At 43.8% G+C, this 13392-nt stretch overlaps 1 long non-coding RNA gene across 1 annotated transcript in view; it reads left to right on the top strand.

Moving 5' to 3' along the window:
• Positions 1-13392, top strand: part of LOC131499372 (uncharacterized) — an 800352-nt gene that overhangs the window by 140566 nt on the left and 646394 nt on the right. Inside the window, exon 5 of the long non-coding RNA XR_009255831.1 lies at positions 7068-7147. This is a non-coding gene — a long non-coding RNA (uncharacterized LOC131499372). The remainder of the gene's footprint in view (positions 1-7067; positions 7148-13392) is intronic.

The following is a 13392-nucleotide window of genomic DNA, read 5'->3' as shown; positions in this document are numbered from 1 at the left end:
TGTAAGCTACCGTTAATTGATTTTTCTTACATGCAGCTAAGAGCATCCTATCTTACACAGTCTCCTATTCACCAACCCCAGTACTTCAACAGAAGCTTTTTTTTTAACTCATAAATTATTTTTTTCCACTTAGGAATTTGTTTTAATGAAGCACCATGTAAGGTACAGGGCTGGAAAAGTTCTCGAATATTGATTCTCCTCCTTCCTAGTTGAGTAACTTCGGTGTGAGTGTTCCTAAAGCTCTCCTGTCTTCTGTTTTCTAACTTCGAAAAAGAGGACATTGTATGTCTCACAGATGCTGTGGAAATGATCTAGGTAAGATCCACAAGCTCGTGCAGACAGCAGGCACACATGTAATGCACAGCAGGTGCACCGCCCGGGGAGGTCAGCTTGCTCCGACCTCCCCAGGGAAGTGGAATATCAGCCACTCTGTAAAAACATCCATTTCACTTGGTCACCGGAACTCAGTCAGCATCTCTTCACACGGAGCTCTAGGAGGTCTGGAGCGAGGGGGTGGACAGGCTTTGCCTTTGGACTGGTGGATTTTTTTCATGAAACCATCACGTGATTCTGGCATCACATCCCTCTAGCTCTGGTGCAGCCAAAAGGCAATCTAAGCAGGAGACGAAAGTCAGTGCTAATTAATATGTAATTTGCAAACCTTCTGAGAGTAGATATATTTTATTCTTTGGAAGATTTGGGTCTTATTTTATTACTGGGAGTCCTGATAAATTAAAGAGAGATGAGTTGTTACAGGGCCAAAAGAAACCCTTACATTTAAATTAAAATTTAAGTCTTTTCTGTGTTTGCTGTCAGACCCACAGGGCTTTGTCGGAGGGACTTGAGCTATGTGACACTGTTTTATGTATATATTTTCCTAGTCAGAAAGGTCCTATTGACTTTTTCTGTGAATCTGTTAGTTTGTCACTAGAAGGTTACTCTCTAATATAAAGGAAACAACTGATGCTGTAGGGAGAATGACTTAACATTCAAGAATTGATTCAGCAATGGATAGAATTTCATAACAGTGAAGAATGGGCTTCAAAGTCCAGACAGAACTGCTTGTTAATCCTACCCCTGAACAATGACCTTGAGCAAAGCAGATTGTTAACCTCTTGTAGCCTCTGCTTCCACATCTGTAAAATGAAGGTGATGCTTGTGTTATTTAACCATTTTGCTGTATAAACACCTCCCAAAATTCATGCGCTTTAAAGAATCTTTTTTTTTTTCTTTTTTTTTTTTTTAATTTCTTCAGCATCTGTGTTTCAGATGAAGTCATCTGCACTTAGTTGGGTGACTCTGCTCAACTTGGCTGGTCATAGCCACATGACGGTGGGTTGGCTGGGAGTCAGTGGGAGTGGCTCTACTCCACGTGTCCCTCATCCTCCTTGGAGCCACAGGCCAGTCGAAGCCTGCTCTTCTCATGGCGATGGCAGAGGGACAAGCCGGCGAACCCAGCCATTCAACCCCCTGGCAAGACTTTTGTCACTCCTGCTAACATGCCAGTGGGCGAAGCAAGTTATATGGCCAAGCCAAAGTCAAGAGCTAGGGACTTCTGTCCCTGCTCCTCTTCCCTATTTTCTTCCTCCCCCCACCTCCTCTCCCCTCCATCTACCTCTTCCCCTTCTTCTAAGTCTCCTTCCTCTTCTCTCTGTGAGCAGTTTGAGGAGGAAAAAACCCATGTTTTATTAACCTCTCTCCACCTGACACCTTGTGGGTACCTGATACATGTTGACTGAAAAAACACTGTAAGGGAGTTTGCACTAAGCTCGTGAAAACACATGTGCTCCTGCACACACACACACACACACACACACACACACGTGCACACACACACACACACACACACAGTTGGAGGATGTTGGACACGTTCTGCTTCTGAGTAAAAAAAATGACCTCAGCCTTGTCAAACGCTTCAGGAGAGAAAAAACATTTTCTCTCTATGCCATCATTTGCTCAAAGGCAGATCCAGAGTGTTAGTTCAAATGTTTCTTCTCCCCCGATTATCTTGTACAAAGCTCTCCATTTGGGACTACTTGCAGGCTTCCTTGTCATTCTCCAGCTCTGGTTTATATAAAAATGGATCATTTGTTGAGGCAAACTTCAAAGCCAGAGAGTGCCCTAAGTCATAAATGGTTCCGTCGTTTAATTCAGGCATAATCCTATTAGAGACACAGCTCTCAGGGCTGGGGAATCCTTTTAGGCCTCTTTGATCAAGGGAGCACATTTGAGTTCAGCGGCTTCAGCTGCCCAAGCCCTAAAAATAACAGGGAACCCATTTAATATCTGGAAATGTCAATTTCTCTCATTTCTGGTGAAAGAAGTATATTCTCAAGTGGACCAGTAACCGTGTCTGAATTCAAGGGAAAGAGTTGTGCTGTGTTGCCCAAATGTGGGGCACCCTTGCCGGTATGCCAAAGAACTTAGGTGACATTAAATTGTGTCTGGAGGCATTTGCTACCCTGCTGGCTCATTAGCCATCTTCAAACCATGTTTCTGATTGCAGGAGATGAAAGTTACAGTTTGGTCTTTGTTTTTTGCTTCTCAAACTCTCGTTAACTTTTTCATCTCACGGGGAACATTAGGAAAGATGCTCAACGTCGCTCCTCATCAGGGAAATAGAAATCAAAAGCACACTGAGATACCACCTCATGCCAGTCAGAGTGGCTAAAATGAACAAATCAGGAGACTATAGATGCTGGCGAGGATGTGGAGAAACGGGAACCCTCTTGCACTGTTGGAGGGAATGCAAACTGGTGCAGCCACTCTGGAAAACAGTGTGGAGGTTCCTCAGAAAATTAAAAATAGATCTACCCTAGGACCCAGCAATAGCACTGCTAAGAATTTACCCAAGGGATACAGGAGTGCTGATGCACAGGGGCATGTGTACCCCAATGTTTAGAGCAGCACTTTCAACAATAGCCAAATTATGAAAAGAGCCTAAATGTCCATCAACCGATGAATGGATAAAGCAATTGTGGTTTATATGTACAGTGGAATACTACTTGGCAATGAGAAAGAATGAAATCTGACCATTTGTAGCAACATGGATGGAACTGGAGGGTATTATGCTAAGTGAAATGAGTCAGGCAGAGAAAGACAGATACCATGTGTTTTCACTCATATGTGGATCTTGAGAAAGTTAACAGAAGACCATGGGGGAGGGGAAGGGGAAAAAAAGAGCTACAGAGAGGGAGGGAGGCAAACCATAAGAGACTCTTAAATACTGAGAACAAACGGACGGTAGATGGGGGGTGGGGGAGAGGGAAAAGTGGGTGATGGGCATGGAGGAGGGCACTCGTCGGGATGAGCACTGGGTGTTGTATGGAAACCAATTTAACATAAATTATATTTAAAAAAATAATAAAGAAGATAAAGGGCATGTTGAACACAGGAGCCCACCTGGAAGAGATTCCAATAGCCAAAGTTGGAATAATTTGAGCAACAAACTAAATAAAGATAATATAGAATTATAACCGCCCCGCCCCCCCACCAAAAAAGACTGGGGTTCTTTGCACTGTGCTAGCCTCTGCCTCCCTGCCGGCCTGCAGTCTCTGCTCAGCCCCGCCTTTCTCTCCTGCCCTCCTTCACACTGCTCCAGCCACCTTGTGTTAACATTCCAGACCTGTTCACACCTCACAAACTTAGCACACTTTGTTTCTTCTGTTTTGGAAGGTTTTACCCCCAGAAATCCATGTGACTCAGTCCCTCACCTCTTTGTTTTTTAAAAAAAAATTTTAATGTTTATTTCTGAGAGAGAGAGAGAGAGAGAGAGAGAGAGAGAAAACCAGTGACAGCGTGAGTGGGGAAGGAACAGAGAGAGGGAGATAGAAGCAGGCTCCATGGTCTGAGCTGTCAGCACAGAGCCTGATGCGGGGCTTGAACCCATGAACTGTGAGATTATGACCTGAGCTGAAGTCGGACACTTAACTGACTGAGGCACGTAGGCATCCCAATCCCTCACCCTCTTCTGATCTTTGATCAAATGCTGCCGTTTCCATGAGTCTAGCTCTGTCCACCCTGTTCCAAGCATCCCCCCATCTCTGGCACCTTCTGTCTTCCGGCTCTGTTTTGTTTTATTTTCATAGCACTTTCCACTACTCATCACAGTATAAAGTCACTTACGTGTTTACTGTGCATCTCCTCCATGAGCAGATAAGCTTCTTAAGTGCAGGGATTTTTGTCAGTTTGGTTCTGTGCCATATTCCCAGGATTTAGGACGTGCCTGGCTCATAGAAGATGCTCATTAAAGATTTGTCGAACGGATGAGTGACAGAACTGCTTTTTGGCTTTGGTGGATGATAGTGTTTGGCTGGAGTTTGGTAATGCTGCTCTGTTTCCGTTGGAATCATTTTTACCTGGCCTTTCTATTTAAGGCAAATGACACTAACATCTGGGCCCACAGTTCCTGGACCGGAATTCCTTTTAACCTTCCGCATTCTGATTCCTCAATTTATCTGCCAGGCCTCTAGAGTTCATAGCAATATTTATCACACTCTTGGGATCTTTCCTAGTCCAGTTGAAATATGGGTCTCATTGGGTTTGGAAAGGTACATTTTGAGGCCCTATTTCAATTTATGGTTTTCATTTGTTTTTCTGAGTTTTTCACGTACAGTCCGCATTTTTCATGATCGGGGAAATGAAATTTGTGGACAGGAGGGCTGCGTGCTCTTCCTATGTCAGCTTGCTTCAAATGTAACGGAAGAATTCACCCATCAAGTTTAAAATGGAACTCTACCCTGAGCGCCATCTCGGAAGGGTGAGAGTCCTTGGAAGTGCTTGGAAGGTAGAGTCCAAGAGTGAGTGGGCTTGCCTCAGATCGAGCACGGGAGGCCTTTCCAGACACTCAGAGAATTTATTGTGAAGAAGCACCAGCCTCGGAGAAATTAAAAAAAAAAATGGTGAAAAAGCATCAAGGAGGCAAAAAGAGTCGGGCCTGAGCTTGACAGTGGTTGGGAGGCAGAAGTCTGTGACTCTGAGTAAACAAATTCAGATGTACCTGAGCTGTCCTCACCCAGCGGATGCGGTGACCCAGATCACTCGTGAAGCAGCAGGTGTATTGAGCTGCTCTAACGTGCCAGGCACCATGCTGCGTGCCTGCCACCCAGTGATGACGGAGCAGAGAATGGAGTTCATGTCCGGTAGGCAAGAAAACAAGCCAACACTCTAAGTAATTATCCATTTCCAAAGTGGGGGAATATCTCTGAAGGAAGAGGGAAGAGAAGTGGTCCGAAACTAGCAACAGGGGTCAGAGACTATCGGGCTCTGACTCGGACTGGAGGGAGAGCATCTAGCATGCAGTGGGGATGTAGGGCTCTGACTTAGATTAGGATTCAAGCTGAAGGTCTGGCCAGGCCATGTGGTGGGGTCCCCAACCTCTGCCCACTTCTCTCTTCACCCATGAGCTCCTTCCTGTCCTTTTCTTACTCATCTTCTACCCCTAGGCCAGTGCCCACCAAGCCTGGCTAAAGATTGGAACCTGCTAGGGGGACTGCAAAGGGATAACCCTGGGGCCCTTTGCAAACTTAGGGACTCTGAGTCTCCAGGGATGGGTCCAGGGAATATGCATTGTGAAAACCACCCCTCACATTGTTCAGGTGGCTCATGCTTGGGGGCTCTGTTTCGGGAGAGCTTCTGAGAGTCCCCCAGTTCTCCCACCAAATGACGCTCTGGGGCGTTTGGCTTCTGCTCCCGCATCTGCGTTCCCTCCGTCATTACTTGCCATCTCTGACCTGTAGCCCAACCACACGGGACTGTAGCAATTGACTCTCGCCTGCCCGTCTCCTTTGCCTGTTTGGAAGGCCCTTGAGTGCAGGGTGGGGATTTCCATGGGTGCATCACCAGCATGCGTTGTGAGAAAGTAAAGAATTATAACAGGCAGCACTTACATGGCACTTCCTATGCGTCTGACAGTGTCCTGATACTTGCACAACATGTCAAGTCCTCCCAGATTCCCAGGAGGTAGATACTGTTGTTATCCCTACTTAATGGGAGAGAAAACTAAGACACACAGGTATTAAACAACGCAAACACGTAGCTAGAAGTGGCAGAACCAGGCACCCTGATCCCAGAATCCAGATCCTCGAGCGTTGTGCACTTAGTGAATGAACGAATAAATGAATGAATGATTTTTGTGTCACCCCATCCCATTTTATCCTTGAATAATTAGTACACACTGTGTTGGGGAAGCCCTTAGAATGGTAAGAAGCTTTGATCTCTGTTAACACAAACCCTGTTTTGACTCATCCCCAGCTTTTGAAGATTTCATTACAAATACCTTGAGACAGGCGGTGGACAGAAAGTCCCCAAAGGGAGGGATTTCCTAGTAAATAGCCCTTGTTTTTCTCCTTCCTCCACCCCCTAGCATCACTGTTCCCTTAATGCACATTGTTAGACTGTTGATACTAAGGCACTGTTGGATATCCACTGTTGGTGTCCATGGGTGGTTCTTGCATGGGGCTGAAGCAAGATATGGGGAACTGATCGTAGTTTACAAACCGATGCATAGAGGGAGTCTCTGGGTTGTGTCCAACGTCCTAAAATGCCAGAACTCTCTTCTCTTGCAGCGTGTGCTAGGTAAGTCAGGTGTGGTTATTTACTCAGACCTGCTACAACCAGGCACTGCACAGGTAACACCACTTAGCTCATAGTGGCTCCTTCCTCTGATGGTTGGATGGCTTGACCCAGCAGACATTGCCAATCTGCTGATTCACTGGTTCCCAGTCTTGGGTCATATCAAGATCACTCGGAGAACCTGGCAAAAATACAAAGTCCTCGGTCTTATTTCAAGGATCCTGGGCTCTTGTCTTTAGTAACTTTCCTTGTGATCCTGATACTCACTTACTTTTCAGATCCTCTGTACTAAGACAACGAGCCCTGCACGGAAATATCAGAATTAAGTAGGGGAGCTTTTAATGCCAAGCAAACTGGTGCCCAGGTGACTCTGATTCAGAATCATGCCTCGGGCTTCATTCTCACCTGCTGCACGCCGCCGGCAGTCATGGGAAGACAGTAGGTTGGTCGCTCCTCCCGAGTCCCAAATACTCCAACTTACTCTTCCCTCCCAGGCTCTGCAGTCTCCTGTGGGAAGATATGCATGGACCCAGCATCCTTGCTACAGAACCCTGGGACTGCAGGCTTTTGTCAGGTAAGGAGATCTTTGCCTTTTATTTTGAATACAGTATTTTTGGTCTAGGTCGCTTTTGGGTTGGCTCTGTTTTTTGAAAGCCAGATCAATGTGGTTTCCTAAAGTCTGAGGCTGGATATCTGTTCTACGCGGCTTAAGGTAGGCCCTGTCTCTAACGAAGGCTATTTCTGTGCCACGTTTTCCTAAGCCTGTTCCCACCCAGCCTGTCTTCCGTTCTCCCCAAGTGCAGCAAGATTGGAAGGGTGGTTTTGTTACAAGAGAGGAGAGTGAAACACAAGGGAGAGGCTGGGGCGATAGCCGAGGACTTCTGGCTCTAAGCCGGTGCTTGCAGAGGCCGTGATGCGCCAGCCCCTGCGCACCGGCTCTCTTGACAGAGGAGGGTCCTTGACATTGCGGCCCAAGGTGGGGGTTGGGGAAATCTCTGAAACTGCACCAACCGCGGCTTCTACCATAAGCCATGGCGACGCTAGCTAGACTTAGGGCCCTGGTGATAAATTGGCATTAATGAAATCTTAATAATCTAGCCACGAAGAGCAAAACAAAAATCCATAACGAGCCTTGATGGACCATTAGGTGTTAATAGGAATACTACAAATGCCTGACAGGGTGCGTTACGGAGTTCAGCGAGCCTCGCCCAGTCCCTCACAACCTGTAATGTCTCAATATCTTCACTGTGTACAGAGATGCTGGATTGGGGATGATAGGGACTAAGATTGTGGGGGAGGGACCGTGCAAGTTCATGGTGGCAAACCTTCACTCCCCACCGGAAGAGACAGGTTTGGGCGAGACTTTGAAACTTTGACCTTCTCTTTCCAATCTGTAAAATGGGAATAAGACATTTTCTTTAGTCTTTAACTTGAGAAGATGGAAAAAGACCATACGGTCTTGTCTTGTCTTGTCTCGCTTTCCCCTCATTTCTAGGTGAATTGGTCACCTTTTCACATGTGGCTTTTGTAGTTGTCTCGGCCTGTCTACCTGCCGAGTTTCTTTTTTCGAGGTGTCAAACTGTACATTATGGACGTTCAGCTTTTTTTCAGCTATGTCGCAAATATTGTCTCCCTATCTCTTTCTTAAAATAACTGTACTGAAGTATGACTCACACACCATAAAATGCAACCGTCATAAGTCTACCGTTCAGGAATTTTAAGTGAATTTACAGAGTTGTGCAGCCTCACCACAATATACTTTTAGACCTTCTCTGCCAACCCACAAGTTTTCCTTGTGCCCATTTGCAGTTAATCCACACTCCCACCTCCCAGCCCTTAGCAACTACTGGTCTGTACTCTGTCTCAATAAATTCACCTTTTCTGGACTAAATGGAATCATACAATATATAGTCTTTTCCATCTGACTTCTTTCATTTAGCATAATTGTTTTTAGGTTCATCCATGTTGTAATGTGTCAGGACTTCATTTCTTTCTGCTGTTGGATAGTATTCCATTGGAGAGATATGCCGTGTTTGTGTCCTGCTCAGTCCCTGCTGTGTGTGTGTGTGTGTGTGTGTGTGTGTGTGCATCCTCAGCCAAGAATGTGCTGTCCCCAAGACCACAACTTCAAACAAGTAAAGCCATGGGCCTTCCCTGCCTCCACGATAGTCACCTTCACTGATAACACCTGCAGGTTTGGGCATTGTCCTGGTGGGCATGTGAAGCTGTCACTCCTCAAAGATATCCGCCCTGGCCGGATCTCTGCCAGCTAGGCACTAGCCCTCTGGTGATGGTGGTGGTGATGGCGGTGGTGGTGGTGATGGTGGTGGGTAGTCAGTTCTGGTCGCAGTCCAAGGCGAGACTATTGCAGAGTCCCCCTGTTCTTAGCGAAAGTCTAGCGGTTGTATACGCACAAACACTTCGCAGGTTGTTTTGTGCCTTTGGTGATGTCCAGGGCTCTGAAATGGTTGTTTTTGTTAATTTTTTTCAGCTTTAGAGTTGCTTTTAGGGTAATGATTTGCTGAACTCCTCATCCTTGGCTGGAAGGCTCACCTTGCTTCTCAATCTCTTGATTGCTTTCAACTCAGCTGTGAGGTCTATTGTCCTAGAACGATTTTAATTTTAGTGTGGGCGTATGTGTCATTGTTTCTATTTTGGCATCTATTTTTTTGTCTTGTTTAGAGAGACCTTCTCCCTCCTGAGATCACTAACAAATTCCCTTATACTTTCCTCTGATACTTTTTTACAGCTCTGTGACTTACACGTAAAGGCTCCTGATTCATGCACAATTGCTTTCTAGAAGGATTGTACACATATATTATTCCAGTGGAAAAGTATTAGAATTTAAAAAATCCTATGCTAGCTAGTGTTAAGATTCACATATATTTTCTCTACATTAAAGGTGTTTTTTAATTAGTTGTTTATCTTGTTTTATGAGTTTATGCTGTTTGCCATGTATTTCTTATGGAGTCTCTACACAGAAGATATTGAGCCCGCGTTTATGATAATTGTTGCAAATATTTCACCAATATGCTGTTTGGGTAGTAAGTGGCTTTATTTTCTGATGATAGGAATATAAAATCATTTTAGAAAAATGGAAAAATGAACACAAGAAAAAATTGGAAAGTACAGTTTTATTTAAATTTTAGTATTGATGCTTTTTGTGGCCTGTATAAATATAAACACGTATTTACACAGATAGTCCACCTGACATACCGTATCTTTTCACTTACCATATCATGAACCTCTCAAGGTCAACAGAATTGTAGTGATTGAAAAGTATTCTATTATATGGATATATGGATATACTCTAATTTTATATCATTTACTCCCTTCACTTGGTCATGTGGGTTCTTTGCAATGTTGTATTCTCTGTATAACACTCTGAAGAACAAATCTGGAGCTAAATTGTGATGGATGCCTTATTCATTTCCTGGCATACTTTGTCAGAGAACGTGACGATTACCAAAGCTTTTGATGCCTCTTGACAAACCAGCCTCCAGAAAACTTATTCTAGTTTACATTTTCATTGGTGGTGTATAAAAGTAACTTTACTCTGAGAACAGCAGGTGTTACCATTTTAAGAAAATCTCTACAAATTTGGGAGGCAAAATTGTATCCTTTCAATGTGTTTAGAATAGATTCATAAATTTATATTTTTATAAAAAGTAAAACATAAATGTATGCACATGTGCGTTTGTGTGCATATATCCGCATACTTATATATGTGTATGGATGTGTATATGTGTAATGTTTAATTGCAATGATTTAGTTACTAATAAGTTTAGACCATTTTTAATTCATGCAGTTGCATTTCTTCTATGCATGGTCTCATCATGTCACCTGCCCAGTTTTTAATGTTCATTTATTTTTGAGAGAGACAGAGAGTGAGCTGGGGAGGGGCAGAGAGAGAGCGAGACACAGAATCTGAAGCAGGCTCCAGGCTCCGAGCTGTCAGCACAGAGCCCGACGTGGGGCTCAAACTCACGGACTGTGAGATCATGACCTGAGCTGACGTCGGGACGCTTAACCGACTGTGCCATCCAGGTGCCCCTACTTGCCCAGTTTTTAAAGGAGTATTGATCTTTTTCTCATTGACTTCCATGTTTTTAAAAACTGTACTTTCTTTTCACTCTAGTTAACGGTGTTATATGAGACTTATGGGTTCCATACATATTTTCATTTGACAAATATAAGACTACAGTATTTTATAGTGTGTCTTTCTTAATTTAGACTATGTAGTGAATCTAATTCCGTATCAGTAGTAAACGTTGATATTAATATCAAGAACATGGCATTGTTTTACCTGCTTTCTTTATTCTTTTGCCACTGTGGTAGACCGGTTGCCCAAGTCAATCAGAAAGTTCCCAGTTCTCTATCCTTTCTCCTCCGTGTGCTCTCTGTTATAAGACTTTGCCCTTCGTCCCATCCAGGCATGGAGGCTTTAGTCTACGCTGCCTCTGAGACTTGCTTTGGCCAACTGAATGGGGTGGAGGTGACAGTGGGCCGTGATTGTTCTTTCTCTTGGGATTAGGCCACTGTCATGTGAACAGGCCCGGGGTTGGCCTGCTGGGTGCTGACAGACAGGGCCCGGTCACCATATTGCCTTGGCAGGCACGAAGCCCACTGCCAGACTGGTATATGACGGTGTCATTGACCACCAGACCCAGATGACCTGCCAGCTGACCAAAGGTGCATGAGCAAGTCAAGGCCAAGATGGTCCCAGACAGTCCAGAGGAACAGAGCCCTCCAGCCACTCCCTGGAGTTGTTAGTGGTAATACATGGTGGTGGTTTTAAAACTGCTACATGTTGGGATCATTGTTAGGCAGAAACAGGTTTTGTGTTTTTTTTTTTTTTTTAAGAAAATGAGGTCATGAAGACTTGGGAGTTCCTTTTACTCTACATGTGGTTGTGATTTGATATGTATCCTATTTTTTCATGATTATTTTAATTTAATAGGTATCTTAAAACAATAGAGAAGTTTTCAGTCTTTACCACCAGTCATTTTATACAAGGTGCTAATGTTCGAGTTCTTCATTTTGAGTTACCTCTTGCTCTGTTTTTGTGCATATTGATGAAAAAGTGACGATGCAGCCTGATTTTAAAATGTTTCTGCTAAAGTGACCGTTTATGGTCACTTCTGCCATAATTTGTACAAGGCAGGAGAGAGGCGCTTTCTGCTGGTTTCTCAACTCCAGGAGAAGAGGGACTGCTTTTGTGTCAGTTGAGATAATTACAGCAACTTCAGAACGTTCATGGTTGTCACATTTGATGAGTAAACTAAAATTCCACTCCCTGAAACAAAAACACAAAGGGTAAATAAAAATTCCCTATTAGCAATAAACGAGTGAAGTTAAAGTAGAATCTTACTGAAGAGCTTCAAATGAACTAGGCAGAATTCAGTGTTTCTTTAATGAATCGCTAATATTTAATTTCTTGGTATATTTAAAGCATCGGATTCTTCTCCAACTCTGACCTTTATATTCTTGGATGTCATGGTTTGTGCATCAGGTTCTTGAAGCTTTATATCAATAATCAAACTTTCGTAATCTCTCAAGTTCATCTGTGACCTCTGTTTCTTTTTGTTTGTTTGTTTGTTTGTTTCTATTTTAGAGAGAGAGCAGGTGAGCATGTGAGCATGGTAAAGGGGCAGGGGGAGAGAGGGAGAACCTTAAGCAGGCTCCCTGTGCTCAGCAAGGAGCCTGCTGCTGGGCTGGATCCCATGACCCTGGGATCATGATGTCAGCCAAAATCAGGAGTGGAACGCTCAGCCGACTGAGCCACCCATGCACCCCTGTGACCTTTGTTTTAAATGCGATTTTAATCCAGGCTAAATGAAAGATTTGGGATTTATTGTTTTCTATTTCCCCTAGTATTTTAGTGATTTTATTCCCTACAATCATAAATGAATGTTAAAATTCATGTGTCACTACTTATCTAAGAATGTCATTTAATTATCTTCAGATGCTTCTGTCCATTTGGCTGGGTATAATATTCTCAGGCTACGCATGTTCGAAAAACCATTTGCAAGGGCCTTGTTCACTTTTCTTCTGCCCTGTGCTCTTGGAAGGCCAGCCTGATTTTTCTTCCTTTATGGTTAACCACCGTTTTCTACCTGACTGCTCTTAATTGTCATCTGTTCTTGGATTTAAAAGACAAAGCCCACAAACAACCACAGTGAAACAGGTTTTTGTCTAGCTATTGGTTCCTTTATGTTGATTTTGCCTGCTTTTCTGCTTACAGATCAACTTATTCAGCTTCATTGTAGCTTTGCATTTTACTTTTGTTTCCTTTGTTTTGGTTCTCTGCAACATCGATTACCCATATGTTGGACTTGGAGCTTTGCCATTTGTTTTTCTTCACTACCAACTTCCCCTTCAACTTGTATTTGCTCTTTTAGTTGGTGTTCTGTGAAAAGCACACCAAGCTTGTTCTCCACTTTTTTTTTTTTTTTTCGGTGTCAATTTTACTTGCCATGGTTTTTAATGCTATTTACTTTTTAATTCAGTAAAGGGTTTTGTTTTTCCTTACATATGTCGGGAACCATTATATCTCTAGGTTCCCTTATCTACATGTCCTTGTGACTTCTCTCCCCGGAAAGCAGACCCTATGCGTGTGTAGTTAAGAGAAGAAAACTTGTAAGGGATGAGATACTAAGCTAGCCGACACAGTGGCACCTAAAACCAAATCCCAAATGGAAACTGTAGGAAATGGTATGAAACACGTGCTCCATATTATCCCATCCGGTGTGAGGAATCTGGGGTATTTACACTGTTAACGGAACCTGGTCTGGATGACCCGGCGGAATAACCAAGCGG

The sequence above is a fragment of the Neofelis nebulosa genome, chromosome 17 (genome assembly GCF_028018385.1).
Source record: "Neofelis nebulosa isolate mNeoNeb1 chromosome 17, mNeoNeb1.pri, whole genome shotgun sequence".
Taxonomy (NCBI): Eukaryota; Metazoa; Chordata; class Mammalia; order Carnivora; family Felidae; genus Neofelis; species Neofelis nebulosa.
This window is presented reverse-complemented; position numbering and strand designations above follow the sequence as displayed.